This window comes from Agelaius phoeniceus, chromosome 14 (genome assembly GCF_051311805.1).
Source record: "Agelaius phoeniceus isolate bAgePho1 chromosome 14, bAgePho1.hap1, whole genome shotgun sequence".
Lineage (NCBI taxonomy): Eukaryota > Metazoa > Chordata > Aves > Passeriformes > Icteridae > Agelaius > Agelaius phoeniceus.
The window spans coordinates 2,285,474-2,306,398 of NC_135278.1; the positions used below are offsets into that span (position 1 = coordinate 2,285,474).

General features: G+C 49.8%; 1 long non-coding RNA gene and 1 other non-coding gene across 2 annotated transcripts; both read left to right on the forward strand.

Moving 5' to 3' along the window:
- Positions 1 to 73: 73 nt before the first annotated feature.
- LOC129125799 (uncharacterized) lies at positions 74 to 978 on the forward strand. The gene is made up of 2 exons (XR_008535001.2): positions 74 to 341; positions 619 to 978. It is a non-coding gene; the product is annotated as an uncharacterized LOC129125799 (long non-coding RNA).
- TRNAE-UUC (transfer RNA glutamic acid (anticodon UUC)) lies at positions 279 to 350 on the forward strand. Its single transcript has one exon. It is a non-coding gene; the product is annotated as a tRNA-Glu (tRNA).
- Positions 979 to 20,925: the final 19,947 nt, after the last annotated feature.

Below are 20,925 nucleotides of genomic sequence, written 5' to 3' on the forward strand. Positions count from 1 at the left end.
GAGCGCGCACCCCTCCCGCCCCGCGCACGCGCGCGCCCCCGTTGTCACGTGACGCGGGCGCGGGGCGACCGAAGCCCCGGCCGCCATGTTGGGTGAGGGCAGCGTCTCTCTGGCAAGGCGGGGGCGTTTATTGGGGGCTTCTGATGAGTCCCGGCCATTCCCGGTGACTCCCGGTGTCTCCCATGGAACGGCAGAACAGGGTCCGGCGGAACCGCTCTCGTGGTGAGCGGGGCGGCAGTAGCTCTTTAGCGTGCTCGGGTGCAGCGTTTTTCAGCGCCTCCCATATGGTCTAGCGGTTAGGATTCCTGGTTTTCACCCAGGCGGCCCGGGTTCGACTCCCGGTATGGGAAGCTTCGCTTTTTTCCTGCCAGATCGGGAAACACTCCGCTCTCCTTTCCTATTTTTCCGCACGTTCTCCCTCAAAACTCCTTCGACACTTGATTTTTGCACCTCTGCGGTAAAATTTCTCGGCACTAGGAGCCCCCTTAAGCCTTAGGAAGCGCTTTGCCACTGCAAACCCAGCCTCACACCTATTTAAACCTTTAAGTGCATTGGAGCATAGAGGCCCCAGCTAATTAACATGCTGTTAATTGGCTTTTTCTCTCTTTTTTTCGCAAGCAAGAAAATTCCTGCTTGTGTCCCACGGTGTGTTTTAAACCACCCTAACTTCCTCAAGGCAAATAGGATTATGCTGAAGATACATATTTAGAAATCCACATATGATGTACAGATTTATACGTGTGGGGGCTCATTTATTGCTGAAGGTACTCCTGGCAGCTCCCCCAGACCTGTGGACTCAGAGATATGCTGGGGTTTCCTGGATTCCAGAGATCCTGGGAGCTGCTGCTGCCACGGATCCGGGGCCATCACCTTGGGTGTCCCCTCCACAGAGCCATCAGTCACCTTGGGTGTCTGTGAAAAATGTGTATTTTATGACTGGCTTTTTGCAAATAATACAAAATAATATTATATGTGTTATGTTAGAAAGTTATGCTGTGTTAATTTTCCTAAATCGTGCGTTAAATATAGTTTTAGGTTATAACATAATGTTAAAATAGAAACTATGCTATGTAGGATACTTTTTTTAAACAAAGGTCTCGCACTGAGACAGCAGCCACAGGACACCTAAATCTTTCAGAGAAAGAGAATTTATTGCTCCTTTATCAGAAGAAACGAACTTCTTCCTGCCTTGCTCAGCCCTGGAGACACCATCAGGATTCAGAGGAAAAAGTTGACACTGCCCAGACAGAATCCTGTGTTTGAATGGAATTTATGCATCATGAATGCATGTATGAATATGCAACAGGCTGTTGTTTTTAAGGGTTAATCCTCTGTTAACAGTGGGTCCTTTTTCGGGCTTATTTTCCCCAGAGAAGGTACCTGGACTGTCTATAACTCTTTGTTTTTATTGTCTCATATTGTCCTAAATCCTAATTGTCCAAATTATTACTCTAATTACATTGCTATTTTTATAATAATTTTATTACTATTAAACTTTTTAAATTTTAAACAAGTGATTGGTGTTTTTCACAGTGTCCCCTCCCAGAGCCATCAATCACCTTGGGTATCCCCTTCCAGCCTCATCACCCTGCGTGTCCCCTCTGAGCCTTGTCATCCCCCTCAGTGCCATCACCCTGTGTCCCCTCAGTGCCATCACCCCGTGTGTCCCCTCAGTGCCATCACCCCGTGTGTCCCCTCTGTGCCATCACCCTGCATGTCCCCTCAGCGCCATCACCCCATGTGTCCCCTCAGTGCCATCACCCTGCGTCCCCTCAGTGCCATCACCCTGTGTCCCCTCAGTGCCATCACCCCGTGTGTCCCCTCAGTGCCATCCCCTCAGAGCCATCACTCCCTTGTGTGTCCCCTCAGTGCCATCACCCTGCGTGTCCCCTTCCAGCCTCATCACCCCATGTGTCCCCTCAGTGCCATTACCCTGTGTCCCCTCAGTGCCATCACCCCATGTATCCCCTCAGTGCCATCACCCTGCATGTCCCCTCAGTGCCATCACCCCGTGTGTCCCCTCAGTGTCATCACCCTGTGTCCCCTCAGTGCCATCACCCCATGTGTCCCCTGAGAGCCATTACCCTGCATGTCCCCTCAGTGCCATCACCCTGTGTCCCCTCAGTGCCATCCCCTCAGAGCCATCACTCCCTCGTGTGTCCCCCCTCAGAGCCTTGTCCCCATCTCCCTCCCTTGGCACCTGGCAGCTTCAGGCAGCTCCAAGGAAATTCCAGCCTGGCAAACCTTGGACTGTTCAATGGGCGGGAAAGGCAGTGCTGGTCCCACAGGATTCCAGGTTTTGAAGCTTTTTGAAGCTTTTTTTCCCCCCATTCCTTAAAGCTTTCAAAGCAAACATGGACGTAAAAATGGGTTTGGATTTCTCCTTTGAAAACCAGGAAATATGTCAGGAAAACACCTACCCCCCTTCCTTCTTGTACTGGACTTTAACAAGTGTTTTCTATTTACATTTCAAATATTCTTGTCAGACCCTGAAGCCCAAATTGCAGTTTTGTCTGACTCTGGGTGTGTTCGTGTTATACTCATGCAAAACAGATCCCAGGAGAAGCTGTGACGGTAACTTTGTGTCCCCTAAAACTGTGCCAAGGTCCACAGAATTTGGAGCCATTTTACCTCTTTGTTCCTCTTGCTGAGCTCTCAGATATCCCAATTAAACAGAAAAAAATTCCAAGTTTGATTAGCTGTGAAGGGGGAAGAGACTAAAATGTTTTTTTTTTCTCTCCCACCCCCCTTCCTTCTGGACCTCTCCTCTATTTTTAAAGCAGATTTTTGAAGAAAATGGTCCAAAGTCAGAATATTCTGATAAAATCTGTCTAATTCCCTGATGTTCTTGCAGGAGAACAACTTGTCTCCAATTTTGGAACTCAGTTTCTAACTGAGCTGCACAATGACAACATTCACTTGCTGCCAGCAGCTGCTCTGAGCTGTCCTTGTTCAGCACGAGCCTTCTGCTCACAGATCCTCTACACTCAACTTGTTAATTTTTGAAGTTTTATTGGCCAGGTTTTCACTGAAGAACCCAAAAGCTGTAAAAAGTGCAGCTCAGGGGCTGTGCAGAGATAACCCCTCACTCCAGGAGCCAACTGCACGCCCTGCACAAGCACTGAGCGCTTCAAACTCCTGCTTTTGTGACTGTGGCAGACCACAAAGAGCTGAAGGAGGTGGGGCTCAGCTCCTTCCTTGACAGACTGCCCTGGATTTGGGATTTAGGGCTGTTGGCATGGAGCTATAAAGATCAAGGCACCAGCATGCCCTTCATCTTTAGCAGCAGCTCAGGAAAGCAGGCAGGAAGTTGTGCTCACTCCCAAAAATATCCCAATTTATAAATTCAGCCCACAGGACAAAAATAGCTTCACCAGCAGGTATTGTTTAATTCAGGAGTGCTCTGAAACAAACCAGTGACCCCACAGAATCCCTACTGTCAAGGAGAAAAACCCCAAAGTGAGCTGCCAAAACCCAAAGACTGAAACATTTTGTATAAAATGTGCACAAAAAGCAGCCTGGGGTTCACTGCTCTGATCAGAGCTGTACTCAGGGCTCAGCAAATGCTCCAAGGCTCTCCCTGCCTTCACTGAAGGGTTTTCTTCACACAATGAACATTTCCATCGCTTTTAGGGAACAGAGAGCCACAAAATGAGCAGGAAGGTGTTTCACACAGGCACAAAGTGCTCCCACCTGTCCGTGCCCAGGGAAATGAGGCACCTTTAGAGCTCTGGGCAATTCTGAACCAGGAGAAGTCACCAGCCAGGCCTTCCTTTGTCTCCCTGGCCCACCCTGACTGCAGGGGATCAATAAATGTTATTTAAATGCAGGGCAGCAGTGCCTTGTGTGCAGCACTCAGTCTTTCCAACGCCCCAAAAATCAGCAAAATCCTCTGAAGGACGTGAGGTGGGCTGAGGGTGTGAAGGCTTTGTGTCAGTGCTGCTGTGGGTAATTAGCACAAGGTCATTAATTACCAGACTGGTTTGGGCTGGAAGCACCTTGAAGCTCATCCAGCTCTGCCCCTGCCATGGGCAGGGACAGCTCGCACTGCCCCAGGGTGGCACTCCCTGGGCACACGGTGGTGGCTGTCACAGCTGCTCTGCTGCTCCCCAGGCTCTGTGCTCCCCTTCCAGCTGCCCCTGTCTGCCCTGGCAGGAGCTCTGAGTGTGCAGGGGAAAGGAGGGGAGCAGGGATGATCAGAGGTGGGTGCCTTGTGTCCTGGATTGCCAAGCAGATTTTATTCTATTTGCCATCTGTATGGCAGTTGTCTTCTGTTCAGTGGGCAGTTTTCCTTATTGTTGGAACCCAGGAAATTCCTCTGGCTGCCCTGGAGGGCTCGAGCCCCTGCCCAGGGGGCTCAGAGACCTTGGCACAGAGCCCCAGACCCCTGTGCCTTTGATTTAGCCCTTGGAAAAAACAATTACCAACCTTGTATGAAGAATTACAAGCCACGAAAGTTTCAGTAGAATGAGAGTGAATTTATCATGGGGTGAAAAAATAGATTTTTGGGGTTTTTAGAATGGGGGTTCAGGGGGCAAGATGGAGGGATCTGGGCCTGTCCAGCCTTTCTCCTTCTTCTTCTTGGCCTCCATCTTCTGCTGTGATGGTGGCACTCACAGATTGGTTTAGAGTAGAAGCTCACTGTCTAACACAGGTGATGGGTATTGGAAAGGAATTGTAAACATTGTACATATAATTTTTAGTATAAAATATAACAACACCGCTCCAAGGGTGGGCAGAGTGCCTGGAACTGTCCTGCTGAGCGGACCTCGGCAGGACAGGAGAAAGAATTTTATAGATAAGGAACAATAAACAACCTTGAGACCGAGAAATGAAGAGCCCTGACTCCTCCTTTGAGTGCTGGGCTGGGAAAAGAGACTTTCTAACACATCTCGGGGTCACTGTGAGCAGCAGAGACCCAAGACCTTCTCTCTTCCACACCCACTCCTCCCTCTGGGGGACACCTGCTGATAACAGCCATTGAATGTCCCTGCATGGCTGATAAGAGCTACAGCATCCCACTGGGAGATGTGAGCCCAGAGGAGGAGCCAAGCATTCCTACCCAAATAAAATCTGGAGATTCTGGAACACCAGCACAGCTTCTGCACTGGATTGCCCAGAGGAACAGCAGCTGCCTCTCCTTCCACTGGATCTTCAGAGGAAGAGACTGCACCTTTCTCCAGGATCCCTGCTCCAGCAGAACCAGCCCTGACACTGCAGGAGGGCTGAGCCACAATTCCAATGGGACTGCTGCCAGCACCCTGACCCACAGGGTGTCAGGTTGTGTTCTGACTCTGTCAGTGTTGGTTTAGTTTACTGCATTTATTTTATCTTTTTATTTTCTTCCCTAGTAAAGAACTGTTATTCCTGCTCCCTTATTTTTTGCCCGAGAGCCGCTTAATTTAAAATTTATAGCAATTTGGAGGGGGGGGGGGGTTACATTTTCCATTTCAGGGGAGGGTCCTGCCTTCTTTAGCAGACATCAGCAGCAGAACAGGGTTTGGGGAAGCTCATCATGGATTAACCACAGCCTGGAGCAGCTCCTTGACCACCTCCAATTCTTACTTTGGAGAGCATTTGTGACCGGGTTTCTGCCCTTCTCCTGCTGCCTGCACCTCTGGGACACGAACCAGACCCAGCCTGGAAAACTCCCCCGGCACCAGCACAGCGCCAGCCTCTTCCACGGCGCGTCCCTCAACCGAGATCTGTCACCCACAAACGGCGACTCTTTCCTCTGACCCTCCTAAAGCCACCGTGTGACCCCTGGGACGCCCTGGTCCAGGTCCCGGAGCCCGGGGCCGAGCCCGGAGCCCAGAATCGCTTCCGGAGTCAAAATGCTCCCGGAGCCCAAAACTGCTCCGGAGCCCGGGCCACTCCCGGGGCCGGGGCCAGGGCCGAGCCCGGAGTCCAGAACCGCCCCCGGAATCCAGGGCCGCTCCCGGAGGCCAGAACCGTCCCCGGAGCCGCTCGCGGTTCGTTCGCCGCCGCTTCCCGGAGCGGGGCTCCCCCTCACAGCCCCTGTGACGTCACCGCCACGCCGCCGGCTGCGATTGGTCGCTTCTATTCCCGCGCCTGCGCACTGGCACAGCTGAAGCGGCGCTTCCGGGTTGCTGGGGTTCGCCGCTCTCCGTCCCCCCGCCGCTCCCGGTGCCCGTGGTGCCCTCAGTGTTCCTGGTGCCCCCGGTGCTCCCGGTGCTCCTGGTCGGGCAGTGCGACCCCTCCGCCGCCCGCGCGGTGTCTGAGCCGGCCCGGCCGGGGCGGCGGACACGGGAGCGGGCGCTGCGCGTGCGTGAGGTGCGCTGCTCCTGGCGCCCCCTGGCGGCCGCGGTCGGGGCCCCTCAGGCGCCGGGAGCCTCCGGGGCGCTCTTGTCCCTGAAGGATCGCTGGGGCTGGAAAAGCGCTCCGGGGTTATCGAATCCAGGTTTAGCAAAACCGGGGTTAGCAAAACCGGCCTGTGGCCCGTCCCCACCTGGTCACCAGCGCACAGCGTTCCTTGGCCACCTCCAGCGATGGGGACTCAAACCGCACCGGGCAGTTCCAATCCCTGACCGCCCTTCCCATGGGGAAATTCTGCTGATTTCCACCCTGACCTGCCCTGGCCCAGCCTGAGGCCGTTCCCTCTCCTGTCCCTGTTCCCTGGAGCACAGCCCGACCCCCCCGGCTGTCCCCTCCTGGCAGGAGCTGTGCAGAGCCACAAGGGCCCCTCTGAGCCTCCTTTGCTCCAGGCTCAGCCCCTGCCCAGCTCCTCTCCAGGCTCTCCTGGGGCTCCAGCCCCTTCCCAGCTCTGTTCCCTTCCCTGGACATGCTCCAGCCCCTCCAGGTTTTGCCGGGCTTATCCCAGAGCTGTCCCCAGCACTGGAGGTGCCCCAGCAGTGCCAGCTCAGGGGATGAGCACTGCCCTGCTCCTGCTGTCACACCATGGCTGGCACAAGGTGCCCTTGGCTTTGCCCACCTGGGCACACCTGGGCTCCTGTCCAGCCACTGTCCCGAGCACCCCCAGGGCCTTTCTCAGTTTTCCAGCCCCACTTCCCCCAGCCTGGAACATTCCATGGGGACCCAGGGGCAGGACCGGGCACTGGGCCTTGTTGACCCTCACAGTTCTGCTGTCACCCCATGGATCCAGCCTGTCCTGATCCCTCTGCAGAGCCTCCCTGCCCTCCTGCTCTCAGTGCAGGGATCAGCATTTGGATCTCTCCATGGATCCATCCATGGATCCATCCATCCATCCATTATCCATCCATCCGTCCGTCCGTCCGTCCCTCCTGGCAGAGCAGGAATTGGCTGGGTGGCAGCCAGGTGTCCGTGTGCTGCTGGGTGTGGCCCCACTGGTGACAGGGACATTTCTGTCACTGCAGTAACCCAAAGCTGGACAATTTCCGTTCCTGTCTCCGGGAGAGCAGCGGGGTTGGGCCTGGGAGGAGTCGCTGCTCCAGGAAGGGATTTCCAGGGCAGGGATGAGCGCAGGCAGCAGCAGAAGGAAGAGGCTGTGCAGGAGCTGCCCTGTGCTGCTGACCTCAGCTGGGCTCCGAAGCGTCCCAGCACCTCACCACAAGAGGCATTTTGTGGTTTATAGTGAAAAAATCCCTTTTCAGCGAGTCCCCAGGTGCTCTGTCCCATCCCACTGCCCCAAGCAGAGCAGAGAGATGGAGCTGAGGCAGGAACACCCCACAACATCTCATGGCTGGACTTGAGCCAGGATTTTCCCTCCTTCTGGAGGAGATTCTGGGTCCCCTAAACTGCCTTTCTGCTCCATTATTTTATCCACTTAGCAGGGATCCCTCAGAAAATCCTGTTCCCCTCATGTCACCTGGCACCATTTGTTATCCTTGGTTCCATCTCTAGAGCAAACATATTCTGTGAGATTCTGTAAAATTTAAGCATCAGTTTTTACCAACTACTTTTTCCTTTTCTTTTCATCTTTTCTTTTTTCTCTATTTTCTTTCTTTTCTTTGTTTTTATTCTGCTTTCTCTTTGTCACATTATTTTTCTGTTTTTACATTTATTTTTGTTTTTAATTTTATTTTTACATTTTATTTTCCCATCTCTTTCCCTTTCTCTTTCCCATCTCTTTCCCTTTCTCTTTTCCACTTTCTTTCCCTTTCTCTTTTCCATTTGCTTTCTCTTTCTCTTTTCCATTTTCTTTCCCTTTCTCTTTCCCATCTCTTTCCCTTTCTCTTTTCCACTTTCTTTCCCTTTCTCTTTTCCACTTTCTTTCCCTTTCTCTTTCCATTTGCTTTCCCTTTCTTTTTTCCTTTTTGTTTCCCTTTCTCTTTTCCATCTCTTTCCCTTTCTCTTTTCCATTTCCTTTCCCTTTCTCTTTTTATCTCATTCTCTTTCTCTTTCCCATCTCTTTCCCTTTCTCTTTTCCACTTTCTTTCCCTTTCTCTTTCCCATCTCTTTCCCTTTCTCTTTCCCATCTCTTTCCCTTTCTCTTTTCCACTTTCTTTCCCTTTCTCTTTTCCACTTTCTTTCCCTTTCTCTTTTTATCTCATTCTCTTTCTCTTTCCCATCTCTTTCCCTTTCTCTTTTCCAACTCTTTCCCTTTCTCTTTTCCATTTTCTTTCCCTTTCTCCTGTCTCTTTTTCCTTTTTCTATTTATTTTTCTCTTTCCTTAAGAAAATATTTTAGCACACCACTTGCTGTTTAATGCATAACTCAAAATTTTTTTGAAGCAGTAAATTCCACATTTAAGCTTTGATTATTGGATAGGGAGTTCCCCAACACCCTTTAGGTCAAATCTCTTCATTTGATTCGCATTTATCTCTAAAAACCACAGATTGATTATCCAGGGTTCAAATTCCACCCTCTTTGCTGAGGAGCAAAACTCTCAGACCAATCCCTAAAATTTTACTGGAAAATGCAGCTTCTCACACATCCATGTTCTGGAGCTGTCCCATGGGAAAATCTGCCAGGAACAGGGAGTAAAATCTCCTGTAAAATATCCTGTAAAATACCCCCTGACCCTGAGTTAGGTCAGCAGCTGTGCCCTGGGAATGTCCAGATTGCCTTCCCAGGGTGTGAGAACAGCTTTGGCCAAGGTAAAACCCCCTCTGGTGCTTCCCCTCCCTCAAAACCACCCAAACCCCCAAATCTGAATGGGATGAGTTGCATAAATCAGGATTAAAATCACATTTAGGGCATTTGTGCCTTAACCAGCCTGGGTGAGATGGAATCATGAACTGGGGGTTCACTACAAACCCCAAATTCCCTGGAGGTGAAGGGTTGGCCGGGAGCTGGCTCCTGCAGGGACAGGGGGTGTGGGGAGGGCCCAATGCTCCCCCTGATCTCTGCACGGCAGTCCAGGCCCAAGGGGCCATGGGAGCTGCCCAAAGAGAAGCTGAGAAGTGAATTTTGGAGTCCTTGTGGTCACACGTATCCAGAGCCTGCAGGGAGCAGGAATTAGAGAGTGACATCCTGTGGGATTCATTCTTTGAACCTGAGAGAAGCAGAGAAAAGAATGATTAGAACAATTCCTATCTCATAGGCTGCTTGTGTGTTGTACCAAAGCAGAATGCAATATGGAGATTGTTTACCCACAGTGATGGGGTTTTGTTTCCTTGGCCTGGCAGGGCCTGTCAGGGCCAAACACGTGTGCAGAGTGTGGGTCAGCAGACAGTCAGGAGATTCTGGGCAGTTGAGTGCTTGTGCAGTTTCAGTTGAGATGTAGGGTAATATAGTATAGAATTATACAGTATAATGTAGGACAAGAATGTGGCTGTTTCCTTAGAGCCACATCCACAGCTGGCCTGTCACACCAGGCCCCTGCCAAAGCTCCTCTCTGTGGGATTCACATTCCCTGAACTGAGAGAAGCAGTGAGAGAAGCAGAGAAAAGAATGATCAAAGCAATTCCTATCTCATTGGCTGCTCCTGTGTTGTGCTAAAGTAGAATGCAATATGGAGATTGTTTACCCCCAGTGATGGGGTTTTGTTTCCTTGGCCTGTCAGGGCTCAGTGTGTGCAGACTGTGGGTCAGCAGACAGTCAGGAGAATCTGGGCAGTTGAGCTGAGTTGAGTTGGGTGCTTGTGCAGTTTCAGTCAAGATGTAGTGTAATATAGTGTAAAATGTAGAGAATAATATAGTATAATGTAGGACAAGAATGTGGCTGTTTCCTTAGAGCCACATCCACAGCTGGCCTGTCACACCAGGCCCCTGCCAAAGCCCCTCTCTGTGGGATTCACATTCCCTGAACTGAGAGAAGCAGTGAGAGAAGCAGAGAAAAGAATGATCAAAGCAATTCCTATCTCATTGGCTGCTCCTGTGTTGTGCCAAAGCAGAATGCAATATGGAGATTGTTTACCCCCAGTGATGGGGTTTTGTTTCCTTGGCCCTGGCAGGGCCCAGTATGTGCAGAGTGTGGGTCAGCAGACAGTCAGGAGATTCTGGCCAGCTGAGTTGAGTTGGGTGCTTGTGCAGATTCAGATTAGGTGTAATGTAACATAGTGTAATATAATATAGAGTAATAGAGTATAATAAAGTAATTAATTAGCCTGCTGATATTATGGAGTTCTCTCCGCCATTTCCTGCCTTTGTGGCCGTTGCCCTGCTTTCACTATAACATCCCATAATGTTTCCTCACCATCCTGAAACCCTCTCCCAAACCAGCTGAAGGAACATTTGTTTGGAAGGCACTGGTTTGTTTTTAGGGGTGGACAGGGAGGGCTGGGTTTCCCAGAAATGTGTGATGATGCTAAAGGAGACTCCTGTTATTCCCAAATTCCAGAGCTCCTTCCCACTGATCTTCAACCTTTCCACACCCATGGATTTTCACCTCCTCAGCCCAGCACCACCTTTTGGCTTGGCAAATTGGTTACTCTGATTTCAGGTTCCCAACAGCCAAGGTTTTGTTGATCCATCCTCTGGATAAACCACCTCCCATGGGAGACAGGAATGAATGAGGGGAGGCAGTTTGCAGAAAATGGCCAAAACTCCTGGTCCTGATGCCTAAATTTGCAATTAGCAGCTCATTATTTAAGCAGGGCCTTCCTGGATTTGCTCAGACACTCCCAAACCTTTCTGAAAAGCTCCTCCAGTCTCAGCAGGTCTGAGTCACTTGGAATAATTCTTTCTGCATCCCTCAGAAGAGATTTTAACAAATTCCATCGTAACCTCTGGATTTTAATAATTGCAGAAGCTGCAGGGGAAGAAGTAAAACCAGAAGTAAAACCACTTTCCACTTATTATGAGTTTACCAACATCATCTGTAACATTTAAAACCCAGCAGCAATAAACCCACACAAACACTCTCCCCCTAAGGAACAACCCCATCCTTTAACAATCCTTTTTATCCCCCAGATTTAGCAGGGATGGAATTAGCACTACTCCAATAACAACATTATTTCTGTGTTCTTCAGCAGCTTGTGGCTCGGGGCTCTAAAACCATTCTGGTGTTGGGAGGATGGAGCTGGGCTTTCAAACACACACCAGCAGCAGGTCCTGAGCAGATGAGCCTGGAGTGAGGGATTCAGTTCATTATTCATGGTTCTTGAGGGAATTTTGGTTCACTTGTTATATTTGGGGCTCTTACTTGTTATATTTTGGGCTCTTCTGGTCAAAGAAACCTGCCAGGTTCACCCTCCTACCAGGTTCTCTTGCCCCCATTATCCTGCCAAGCAATTTAGCTCCTTCTTAGTGAATTGCTCTGGAATTCAGTGGGTCTTGCTGGAGGAATGAATCCCAGAGTGCAGGGAATGTTCTGTGGGGCTCAGTGCAGCCCCCCTGAGCAGAGCCTGACAGCTCCACCCCGCTCAGGGAAGGGCTCCAGCAGCTCCTGCCAGGCTCTTTGGGCCCAGTTCTGGCTCCTGAGCAGGACTGACTGCCCTGAAATCGCTGTGTTTTACAGGACAGAGAATTCCCATTTACAGAATTCTCTTATTAAGAGAATTCTCTTATTAATTCTCTTAATTCTGAGCTCCATGGGATTTGTCCAACGCTACCTTGCTGGTTCACAAAACACCTCAAGTCCAGAACAAGAGAAACCACCTGTGTCCTTTCCAGAACCTTCCAGGGACACCTTCCACTGTCCCAGGCTGCTCCAAGCCCTGTCCAGCCTGGCCTTGGGCACTGCCAGGGGCAGCCCCAGCTGCTCTGGGAATTCCAGCCCAGCCCCTCCCCACCCTGCCAGGGAACAATTCCTCATTCCCAATATCCCATCCATCCCTGCCCTCTGGCAGTGGGAGCCATTCCCTGGCTCCTGTCCCTCCATCCCTTGTCCCCAGTCTATTGTAAATAAATGCAGGGCCACCAACAAAGGCAGGAATGATGCATCTGACTCCATCTTATCAAAAGGCTAATTTATTACTTTATTATACTATATTATATTAAAGAATACTATACTATACTAAAGAATACAGAAAGGATACTTACACAATGCTAAAAAGATAATAATGAAAACTCCTGACTCTTTCCAGAGTCCTGACACAGCTTGGCCCTGATTGGCCAAAGAGTCAAAACAACTCCCAGCAGAATCCAATGAAACAATCCCCTGTGGGTAAACAATCTCCAAACACATTCCAAAGGAGCACAACACAGGAGAAGCAAATGAGATAAGAATTGTTTTCCTTTTTCTCTGAGGCCTCTCGCTGCCTTTCAGCTTCCCTGGGCAAAAGGATCAAGTTCAGAGAATGTGAATGCCTCATCCAGCCCCTCTCCAGCTCTCCTGGAGCCCCTTCAGGCTCTGGAAGCTGAATCTGTTCCCTCACTCTGCTCCCAGATGGATTCACCAAACCTCTGCCTTCTCCTGGAACTCTGGGGTTTGGAGCAGCCTGGGATGCTGGTGGAGGGGACAGGGAGAGCTTTAAGCTCCTTCCAACCCCACCCAGGCTGGAATTCCATGGTTCTGTCATTTTTTACCCACAGGGGAGAACTCTGAAGGTTCAGTGGGAATCAACATCCAGCAGAGATTCCTTCAGTTCTGCCCTTTCCACGGCTCTGGAGTGAGGGCAACACTGGGGTGGGAACAGTTTTGCTCTGGAGTTCACTCACCTGAATGACCCTGCTGGAACCCCCCCAGAAACCCCAGATCCAGCAGTTCTTGTGCATCCCAGAGTGGAGAGTCCCTTGTGTAACACCCAAAGACTGGGAGCAATTATTTCTATTATTTCTGTTTCTATTTCATGGTTAGTTATAGTTATAGTTATAGTTGTTATAGTTTAGTTATATTTACAGTCCCTTAGCTGTGTTGGCCAGGAAAGCAAACCTCCAATTGTTGATGAAATTCATGCCTGGATGAGACACAAATGAGGAAATGAGGGATGCAATAAATACAACTGCAGGTTTCATTGTCCAAGGGAACTGCTGGAAGTGTGAAGGGAAGCAGATTCCCAGTTTTTTACACATTTATAATATGAAAACCTTCCTCTCCTACAACTGCCAGCTCCCATGGCCATATTAAGTAACCTAATTTTTAAAAAGTGGGTTTGGAACATACTGATTTGCTCTCTTTTGCCTGTTTTCATTCTGTTTGCCCACAATGACAGAATATATGACAGACAATAACGACAAAATCCAAATGTGTGTGGCTGTGGCTGTGAGGAGAGAGAAAAGCAGGAGGCTGGGCTGTGTTTCCCCATTTTCCCCATAAGGGGATGTCTGTGTGTCTCCTTAACCCTTCAGGCAGCTCTAAGATATATTTAGAGAGAAGCCAGGGAAAAGGAGGCTCTAAATAGCTTCAGTTTCAAACCTATAAAATGAGAAACTGGGGAAAAAGAACGATTGACAAAAGAGGAGAATGTGGTAAAGATATTCTGAGATGGTTCCAGCACTGAATTCCTTCTGTTCCCTCCCACTGTGGGGATAAAGAGAGATTGTTACATTTATAAAATAGGGAATAAATGAATGCCAGTGCAGGGTGGGATGAAAAAGGAGCTCCAGCCCTGTGGGAACAGAGCCAGAGGTTCCTGGACCCACAGAGGACCTGGCCCAGCACAGCTGGACCTGCTCAGGGCCATTCCTGCTCCCTCACTTCCCTCTGCTACCTGGAGCTGGTTCCAAGCTTACCTGATCCACTCAAACCTCAGGGGGGAATAAATCAGTTCTGAAATAGAGGGAAATAAATCAGTTCTCAACCAGGGGGAGATAAATCAGCTTCTCCTCCCAGCCCTGCCTGTGTTAATCTGCATTTCCCACTCATTTTTCACTCTGAGTACAGCTGGAACTGAACAGCCCTGCCAGCAGCACCTGGCAGCTCCAGCTCTGCCTTCCCACACAGATTTAAGCCTGGCCTATCTCCTGATCTTCAGTCAAGGACCTGAGCTCTGTCCTTCAGGAAAAACCAAGCTCAGCTACCCCTGGCAGCAGAGTTAGGCCCAGCCTTGAGGACAGAACTGATTTCAGGACGTTTCTCTGCACATTTTCTCAGCTTCAGATGAGCTGGGCTTACCTGGACAACCTCAAACTTCCACCTGAGGGGAAAATGAGTCAGAGCTCTCCCCTGGCTGGGTTTACTGGGGCATTTTTAGGCTGGTGAGCTGTGAAATACAGGATTTTCTGGGGGCACAGCAGCTCCAGGATGGATCCTGAGCCTCTCTTTAATTTTGCATTCTCCTTGTCCAATAACCCTGTAAATAAAGGGTTTGAGGGCATTTCTGTGGAGTTCTGCTGAGCAAGAGCACAGAGAGCTGCTGGGTTATATTTTCCAAGGATTTTATAGCCATAGAAACAATGAAATCCTTCAATATCCTTCAGTTCCTGCTCACTCTGAAGGCAGAGCTGAACTCTTGTGCTTTAATTCTTGCTGCCAGTGCCAGCTCCAATTCTGCCCAGTCTAAAAAAGCCACCCTGGAGCATTTATCCCTTTAGAAAACAAATTAAACACAAATTAAACACATTAAGGAAGGCAGTGCTCCCTGAAACCTTTGAACAACAGAAATTAAAGGCACCCCAGAAGGTTGAATCAACAAAAGTGAGCCCAAAAAAGAACTAAAGGAGATGAGAGCAGGGAGGAAAATAAACCTGCAATATTCCAGCTCTCAGTCCAAGGGATGAACACATGGCACCTGAGGACATGGACTGTGTCACCATGGTGGTGGCTGATGATCTTAAAGGCCTTTTCCAGCATTAAGAACCCTGTTGTCGCAGACATCTTTAATGAAAAATCCTTTCTTAGGATTTTTCCTTGTGAGAAGCTGCAGTTTCAGCAACCAAAAGTAACCAATGGTTATCTGCTTCTGTGGAATGCAACAGGTAGACCTGTGATTGGTCTCCTGTGGGTGTTTGGATTTCCTGACCACTCATGGCAGAGCTGGCTCTTGCTCTGTCTGAGACACAGATCTTTGTTATTCATTCTTTTCTATTCTTAGCTTAGCTAGCTTCTGAAGAAACCTTTTCCTTTCTATTTCTTTTTAGTATAGTCTTAATGTAACATATATCATAAAATAATAAATCAAGGCTTCTGATCATGGAGTCAACATTCTCGTCTCTTCTTCATCCTGAAAACCCTTGTGACCACAGTCACACCCTGTGATTCCAGGATTTTCTGCCTTTTTCTCCTGCTAATTTAGGAAGGATGGCACACTGACATTTCATCCTGTCTGATATAGCCTAATGCCTTTTCCAGCATTAAGAATCCTGTGATTCCAGGATTTTCTGCCTTTTTCTCCTGCTCTGGGGCTGAGGAACCCCTTGACTGGAGCCACAGGCTGCACATGAGAGCTCTGCAGCATTTTGAATCCATCTCTTTGTGTTTATGGAAGGTGGCACAGGAAATCTCTCAGCCCCAGAGCATCTCCCAGCCCTGCATATCCAGGACAGAGCTGAGGTGAATGATCCCCTCCAAGCTCCTTCCAGAGCCATTCCAGTGGCAATCAGAGGCAGCAATTCCTGGAGAGATAGCTCCTATCAAATTTAGGAGCCTTCCCTTGGGGAGGAAACATCCATTTCCCCTTCTACCTGTCATTCTTCTTCATTTATGGGCTGAATAAGGCACCAAACCTGGCAGGCTTTAGGTAAAAAATGAGCTGTTCATGGCAAAGAGAGCCTCAGTGGATTAAAAAAACCAAAACCCAATGGTTGGAATCAAGATGCAGTTAATAGGAGCAAAAATAAATAGAAACAGGCTCTAAATGTAAATGAACATTACATCACCACTGGCATTTCAGCTCCTTTTCAAACACAGAAATAGAAGCAGATTTCACTTGCAGAAAGTTGCTGTGTTCACACAGCCTGAGCTGCTTTGGGGGCACAGCCCTGAACCTTCTGCTCCCCAAAACAATTCAAGAAAGGAGCAAGAGGGATCAGGCAGAGGGGGCAAATCCCAACTTTCTGCTCAGAAGAGGTTGAGAGAAACACAATTAACCCTTAAGCCCTGTGGAGATGGGATTTGTTTGTGTTTGCCAGCTCCAGTGGAGCTCACTCCACCTCAGGCAGATTGGAGGTGAAAGCAAATAATTCAATTCCAGCCCAGGAGAAGGCTGGGCCCTTAATGAACTGAGAGAGATGACAGAGACAGGGAAAGAGCTCCAGTGCAGTTTCAGCAGCAGATTTCTTTCCCAGCTGTCACCTCAAATCCTCGAGATCCACGTTGGCCACGCAAATCCTGGCACAATTTCCAGCCTGGAAATAAACTCAGAGTGTTCTTGGAGTGAGACCTGAAAGCTGGGGCACCTCAGGAGCCCCTGCCCAATCCCTGCCCCCAGATATTGCCAATCCCACCCCATCCCAGGGGGCAGAACCCTCCTGGGCACTGAAACTTGCCCAGTTCCCAATCCCATGGCACCCTGCCCATCAGTGGATTTCTCTGGTCCTCAGGCTGTGCCAGGGGAGGCTCAGGCTGGATGTTGGGAATAATTCCTTTATGGAAAGGGCTGTCAAGCACTGGAATGGGCTGCAGGGCTCCTGACATGCTCAGGTCCTGGAAAAGGTGGGGGAGAGCAGGGAGAATTCTGCAGCCTTTAACAGGGTGCCTCATCCTCCAGGTGTTTTAAGGGATTTCAGGGAATGAAGGGTTAAAGGGCAGCAAACAAAGGCAGCTAAAGAAGATTTGAGATGATTTTCCTTACCCACCTCAGACATTCCATTTTATACAAGTTTGTGTCTCAGAGCTAAAACCAAATTCTTCTCTGTGGGAAGGAAGAGATGGATCCTGGGCTCCCATGTGCCACAGCAGGAGTGACAGAGGGAAGGATGTTAATTTAGGAAGGATGGCACACTGACATTTCATCCTGTCTGATATGGCAGAGAGATTTCATTTTTTTTAACAGGAAGAGCTTCAATATTTCACAAAAAATGTGTTGCCTGTGATTATTTGTAAAGCATCGAGGATGGACTTGGCACTTCCCTGACAGAAACACTGGCAGGTCCCTGCCTGGAGGGATCTATAATTGGAGCAGAGCAAGGGAAGGTGATGGGAAGAGTGGATGGGAGGACAGGGAGGCAGCAGAGGGAGATCAGGAAGAGAATTAGGGATTTTTTATTCTTTACTGGATTTTTTTTGGTTCTTTTCATGTCATCTGTTTTAAATCCAGGCTTAAGATCTGATTCAACTTCAGATTTTTTTTATTTTCTGCCCAAACTTTCCTCTGGCCCTGACTGGAGCAGAAAACCAAAATGTTGAGATTCCTCCTGGAATAAAGAGAAGGATGGTGTGGGAACAGCCTGGCTTTGCCAGGTGGGAGCATTTCCCTGCAGGTTCATCATTCTGGAACCAATTCTGGCCCACAGGAGGGGAAGCAGAGAGGGGCACACGCAGGGAGTGACACACCAGGGCACAGGGAGGCCTTGGGCTGTCTCCAGGTTTGTTTGTGGAAGGTTTGGGTGGGTCCCTGGCAGGTGGGCTGCAGTGTTTCTGACAGAATGAATTGGAAACAATCCCCCCGTGGATCCCCAGGATGCTCCTGCAGTGCAGTCTCCAAGGGCTTCATGGAATTTCTGCTTTTTCCTGCATGGATAACAGAGCACAAACCCTTTCCTGGGTTCCTGCAGGAGCCCCAGGCACTAAAAATCCCCAAGCTGCACCTCAGAGCTGCCCAGGAGCCAGGAGGGGAAGGGCCATGTCCTCAGCTCCTGGCTGCCAGCTGGGGGAATATTCTGGGATTTAGGAAAAACCTTGGGTTTCCACCTTTTCCCTGCGTGGGAGGAAGTTTCTGCCACCAAGGAACGATCTGGGAGCAGCAATCCCAGCGTTCCTGGAGAGAATTCGTGAGGATTAGCTGGGGATGCCATGAGCTGCTCCATTTCCCTGTGCCTGGGGACACCAGGTGAGGGCAGGGCAGGGCAGCAGGGATGTGCTGGAGACCCAAACCCCACAGGATCCTCCTTTTCCATCCTGTCGGGTCCTGGGGAGGACAAAGCTGTGCTGCAGCCCAAGGCTGGTTGCCAAAAACCCCAAGAGGCAGCGTTCAGGAAGGGCTGGGTGGAGGGGTGAGCTGAGGAGGTGCTAATTAGATTAGGTGCTAATTAGCTGTGCTGCTCGGCAGAGCTCAGCCTTCAGCTGTCACTCACCCACTCCCCAGCCTGTGGAACACATTCCTGGGCGAGGGAAGCTCTGCCACTTCCCTCCTCCTGCAAAAGCACCGGGATCCTGTCCCTGGGTGACCAACCCCAGGCAGGGCTGGAGCCTCAGGAGGGTTCAGAAATGTGGATGTGGCACTGGAGGACAGGGGTTGGTGGTGTTCATTGTCCTGGTTTGAAAAGATGCTGAGGAAGGCAGAACTTCCTTTGAAATGGAAAATGCAAACCCCCTCCTCTGAATTATTATAATTTTGAAAGGGGCTCTCAGGCAAAGATATGGGAGCAGGAATAACAGTTCTTTATTAGGGAAATTAAAAATACAAATGCAACAGTACAAAACAAACCACTGCCAGAGTCAGAGCAGTCCCTGTCCCCTGTGTGTCAGGGGGTGGCACAGCCCCATCCCATGGGGGCTCAGCCCTCCTGCAGTGCCAGCTGTGGCTCTGCTGGAGCAGGGATCCTGCACAAGGGGGGAGTTTTCCTCTGCAGCTCCAGGGCTGCTGCAGATGGGCCTGGGCTCCCTCTGGCCATGCAGGGCAGCAGAAGCTGCTCCTCTGGCAATGCCCTGGGCAAAGGCTGCTGGGCTGTCCCAAAGCTCAGATTGGATCCAGGTAGGAATGCTTGGCTCCTGCCCTGGGCAATGCAGCATCTCCCCATGGGATGCTGGAATTGGATCAGCCCTGCAGGGACACTCAGTGGCCATGGACAGCAGAGATCTCCTGCAGGGAGGAGTGGCTGGGGGAGAGAGAAAGAAAAAACTGCCCCAAGAACAGCAGAGAACTGCCCCAGCTCTGACAGATGGGGACAGAACACACACGCCAATAACATCTTGCAACCTGAGACACCTTGCTGGTGGTGCTGGTGAATCACTGGACTTGATGATCACAAAGCCCTTTTCCAGATATTCTCATGCAAATGGAATATTTATCTTAAATAACACACAATTCAGAGCTCTTTAAACAGTTACATTTCAGTCAGAACTCTGGAAACAATCCCTATGTGAGGTGTTTTTCGTTCCACCTTCCCTCTGCAGCAGCAATTCCATGATTCCAACGTGGATCTCCAGCCCCCTTTTGCATTTTCTGATTTTCAGGCAACATCTCTCAGCTCCAAAAGCTTTTGTAGATTTAATTAAACTTAGATTGAGTCTAAAGTGAATTCAAGCAGGGCGTTCAGGTGTGATGGATGCTGTTAGAATGGCACCAAAATCTGGTGGCTCTAATCCCAGGTGTCACATCCCATTAAACCTCCAGCTCCCTGAATTAGAAAGGAACTTCAATGGTTGGAAAAGAATTCCCCAAACTGAACTGAGAATAAGTGAAGGACTTGGAAATCATCAAAACTGGAAGTCAGATGGATTCAGAGCTGGCTCAGGTGCTGGCACAGGGACGGGAGGTGGAAGTTGCAGACCCTGCCCTGGTTCCTCTCCCAAGGGGGACAGAAAGCTGATGGTGTTCCCAGCTCGTGTGAAATGCAGGGACAGAAATGCAAAATTCAGCAGCGATGAGGAGGCAGCAGCTGCCTGGGAACACTAGAGGGAGCAGAGACGGGGAGCAGGGCCAGGAGGGGAAGGAGAAAGCGCTGCAGCTGCCGAGATGGCTTCCAGGGCAAGGGGAAGGGAGCACAGGGACAAAGGGACGTGTGTGACAGGGTGTGCAGGACAGGAGGCACGGCCTGGGATCTCCTTTGGCCCAGGGGAGCAGCTCTGCCCAGGCTCAGCCAAATCCCAGCTCCCTGTGACACCTTCAGTTTTAGTTTTCATGTTTTCCAGGTCCTGTCCTCCATTGGTGTATAACTCTGAATTTCATGTTGTTAAAATTCAACACATAATTCTACAGGCTAAACTTTAAATGCTTAATTCATATTGCTAACTCAAGTGAACTCCAAAAATCTCTATTTCAGTATAAAGTGTCAGCAGCTCTCCTCACAGCTCAGTCACACAGAACAATCCTTTTCCAGCCCCAGAACCAAGGACACCACTGCAGCTTCAGGCCCAGAAAGTGCAAACAACAGAGAATTGAGGAGAGCAAACTGGGAGGATGGGACTGCATCACCTGAAGCTGGAATTGGACAATTAACCCCAACATGGAAATGGACCAAAACTGATAAAACTTATAGTGAGAACTTGTGATCCTCATCCAGCTTGGGTGTAGCCCTGGCTGGGCTCTTGTGCTGCCCAAGGTGAATCCTGTGAAGGCCTTTTAATAAATCCCTGCTTTATTCCTTTAACTCTGTCCAGCCTCTGCTCCAGGAGCTCCCAAGGCATCACCTGCTGGGGAGGGAACAGCAGGAATGAGTTGTGCTGTGTCCTGGTGAGCCCCAGGAGGGACAGATCCACCTGGGTCTGTCTCAGCTTTGGGCTGGAACTTCTTTAAACTTCCCACACCACTTCCAGGCTTTCCCACTCTTTTCCTCTGTGAAATCCAAACAGCTGCACCTCCCTCTCTTTAAATAACCAGGATATGGCAGGGCTGCTCTC